Source organism: Hylobates moloch, unplaced genomic scaffold (genome assembly GCF_009828535.3).
Source record: "Hylobates moloch isolate HMO894 unplaced genomic scaffold, HMol_V3 SCAFFOLD_1, whole genome shotgun sequence".
Lineage (NCBI taxonomy): Eukaryota > Metazoa > Chordata > Mammalia > Primates > Hylobatidae > Hylobates > Hylobates moloch.
Genome location: NW_026652276.1, coordinates 64,252,711 through 64,256,952, shown reverse-complemented (window position 1 = coordinate 64,256,952; position 4,242 = coordinate 64,252,711). Strand labels below are relative to the sequence as shown.

The window sequence follows — 4,242 nt, the reverse complement described above, 5'->3', positions numbered from 1 at the left end:
GTCTCCTCTTCAAATTATTGAACAATACAAAAGTGAAATTGTGTGTACGACAAAAGTAAAAAAAAAAAGCACGTAAGACCAAAACTGTTTAAACTGTTTAAATTCTAAAAACACAACGAAATTATTTCCTTTGTCCAAGAGACTTACCTTTAAATCCAATTCTGTCACACACACTTAACACAAAAAGTATCTCAGAGTACAATTTAAGGAGAAGTTATAAGGCTAAATAACAGAAGCATAGTCACTGATAAAATTACAATTAGTAAAGACAACAGACCCTTACACTTATACGCAGGCTCATGTAGGATTAAAATGTGAAATTACATATTTATTATATAATATATATTAATTATTATAATATATTTATATAATATATACTTTATATATAATATATACTTTATATATAATATATACTGTATATATTATATGTAATATATACTGTATATATGTAATATATACTGTATATATGTAATATATACTTTATGTCATATATACTTTATATATGTAATGTATACTTTATATATTATATGTAATGTATACTTTATTATATGTAATGTATACTTTATATATTATATGTAATGTATACTGTATATATTATATGTAATGTATACTTTATATATTATATGTAATATATACTTTATATATAATATATATATACTTTTATATATTAAAATGTGAAAGTACAAAGTACACTTTACAATAGTGTAGGGATTGTGATGGAAACCTTAACATATTCTGTGAACCATCACAACACAAATCAAATATGGGGAGAAATTATCCACAAGAAATGAAAAATAAAACAATTAATATGTATAGAAAATATATATATCTTTTCTCAAATGGAATAGTTTACAAATTGATCAAAAAGCAATGCCAAATGACAAAAGCAGCATAGAGGACCCAGAAAGATCTGTTAGCTTTCTGCACATCAGCTGATTTACAGTATTTACAGCAGGATAAACGAAACACCTCCAACATGTTCTTTCCAGCCTCTCTGAAATACTTTGGTCTGATTGCAAGGACACCTCTTACTCTCTTCTACCCTAAGCTTAGATCCTATAGGCCGCCTTGGATTCTTGGAGGAATGAAATGGTTCTGACATTCAGTGCTCACCTGCTGTACGTTACTTCAGCATCTGAATGGCCTGTAATAGCTGAAAGCAATCCTTAGAGCCTGACAGGTTCCCTGCAGTGCATTTTAAAGGGCAAAAGTTATACATAGTAATAAAACTAAAAAATTTTAATAATTAAATCACAATCATGTGAAAAATAATTTAGATGCCTCCTAAAAGGTTGTTTTGTCAAAAAGATCCAGTAAAATTGAGTGAAAACAAAATGGCAAATAAAAATTAGAGGATGTGTTTAAAGCTATGCTGAAAGGAAAACTGATAGCCACTATTATTTAGAACATGAAAATGAACGAATTAGACATGTAACACAAGGGAAAAAAGTAACAATATGGATAAGACTAGAAATAAATCAGAGGAAAGCAAATAGGCAACCTCCTGGCAAATGTATTTTAAAAAAAAATCAAAATCAGAAATAATAAAGTTAATGAAAAACAGATTAAAAAATAAATGTCATCCTTAATTATTTTAATTTAAATATTTGCTATGAAATATTCAGTACACAAGTTTAGAAAACCCACCCAAGAATTACAAAATTCAAACAGGTCGATAACCAAAGAAAAAAATTAATGTAGTAACCAATGAATTGTATCTCCTCAAATGAGTCCTGATCACTCTGTGCATTCTCCCAAACTTTTAAGAACCACATTATTCCTATGTTATATAAATTTTCTCTGGCAGACAGAAAAAGGTGAGTGTACACCACAGTAAGTTTTGTGCAGTTACTGTTACCCTGACACCAAAACATTGGAAAGACAAAAATCAAAGCTATAAATTGTTCTTTAACCTATGAATATGGATGCAAACAAACCTAAATAAAATATTAGAAGTACAAATCATGTATTCAAAGAACAACATACCATTGCTAAGTAGGGTTTATCCTTTGATGAAAGAGCAGTTCCCATTGGGAGGAAAAAGCCCATTAATACACATTTTTTTTTCGGGGACAGGGTCTCACTTTGTTGCCCAGGCTGCTCTTGAACTCTAATACGCATCTCAGTAGATCCACAATGAGATCTGTTTGCCCAAAGTGGTTACTTGTCCATTCTCATGATCATATGAATGTCATGGACTCTTTGGATTATTCATGATTAGTCTGAAACAATCACTAGCTGGAAGGATGGGACTAGGCTGAGTTGTTTAAACGAATCAGTGTCTAGCCTTGTTCCCAACTGCATGACTGCAATATAATGGGGAAGGTATGGAAAGCATGTTGGTAAGGCAAACACAATGTCTAAAACTGCTTCTTAGCTAGATTTATTGCCAGGCACTGGGCAAGTGGCTTTACATATATCTCAAAACTCTATGGTGTAAGTACCATTTTTCCTATTTTATCAACAGGAAGCTGAAATACATTCAGAGAAATAAAGTAACTTGCTCAAGTAACAGCCAGCAAATGGGAAAGCTGGGCTTCAGATACAGGCGACTTAAAATTGATGCCCATTCTCTTAACCACTACACTAAATATCAATGGCCATAACGAAGATTACAGATGCTACCACATGCACACACTAATCAAATATTATGTAACACCAAATCCTTCCAAAACTATGGGATAGAATGGAAATCATCCTTGCTATTTAAAGAAAGCAAACAGAATACAAAATTGCATACAATGTAGTTAATGATTTTTTTAAGCTAGAATGAATTTGAAAGAGCCATATGGGTGTATTTGTTTTTCACTATTTTCCATTTTTCCTTGGTGAACATTTGTACTTTAAAAAAAAAAATCTAAAAAGGGCCAGGCACAGTGGCTCATGCCTGTAATCCCAGCACTTTGGGAGGCCAAGGCGGGTGGATCATCTGACGTCAGGAGTTTGAGACCAGCCTGACCAACATGGTGAAACCCCGTCTCTACTAAAAAGACAAAAAAAAAAAATTAGCCAGGCGTCGTGGCACATGCCTGTAATCCCAGCTACTTGGGAGGCTAAGGCAGGAGAATCGCTTGAACCCGGGAGGTGGAGGTTGCGATGAGCTGAGATCATGCCATTGCACTCCAGCCTGGGCGACAGAATGAGACTCCATCTCAAAAAAAAAAAAAAATTAAAAATTAAAAATATACTGTATGCCCTACTAGATTATAAAGTTTTTATGAGCAAAACCTGTTTTATTTTTGTAACCTCAAACACAGCTATGCACCTTACACATAATAGGCACAAAATAAATTTTTATCCATTTGGATTACAGCATGAAGGATTCCTATGTATGTCTCCTGCAGAGATTCTGTAAACAAGTGTGTATTCTCTATAGATATTGCAATAATTGTTTCGGTACTACCTTTTCAAACTGAAGTTTTACTTAGGCTTATTTTTAAAGATTGTGCTAATTTTTATTTTAATGTTGTGTTTTTGTTGTTTGTACAATTTTACTAGTGCCTAGTTCACAGTCCAAATAAAAATCTAGGTGATTTTTGAATAATAGATGATACTGGTTAAACTCTTACTATATCACTACTGTTCCAAGCACTCTGAGATATTTTCCCATTTAGCCATCTAACAGTTCTGTGAAATTAATACTGTGAGGCACAGGGAAGTTAAATGACTTCTGACAGGACACATAGCAAATAAGTAATGGAGCTAGGATTCGCGCTCAAGAAATATGACTCCATGGCCTCACTTAAGTTCACACACTGTGATACTCTGGTTTCTCTTCAGATCATATAAATCTTTTGCCTTTTACTGAAGATTTCCACGGAGGGAACAGTCTTTACCCAATTTTTTGAGGCCTCTTGTTTAAGGATTTTTTTTTTTTTTTTAAGTTTACACGCTGTTTAATTCAACCACTGTTCTGGGTTTTATTTGTTTGTTTTTTAAGAAGTAAGTATAAAATCTTTATGTTATAAATAGACCATGTAGTTGTGAAAAAATTTTATTCTATTGTATGACTCCTTGAAAGAATGAGGTGGAAGGATAAAGCAAGAAAAGTCTAACTGAGATAAGAAGTGAAAGCAAGAGAAAAGGATTACAGATGTCAGAATAAAGAGGGTGACTCAGTGACTTTGGGGTCAAAGTGTTGGTTCCTTTTTCACCTTGGTTGTACAAGTTTATTCAACAATAATATATTGAATATGTATGTACTAGCTGCCAAGGACATAATGGTGAAGAGCAAGAAAAAAA

At 32.6% G+C, this 4,242-nt stretch overlaps 1 pseudogene; it reads left to right on the top strand.

Moving 5' to 3' along the window:
- Positions 1 to 3,762: 3,762 nt before the first annotated feature.
- On the top strand, positions 3,763 to 3,866 carry LOC116809754 (U5 spliceosomal RNA; annotated as a pseudogene).
- Positions 3,867 to 4,242: the final 376 nt, after the last annotated feature.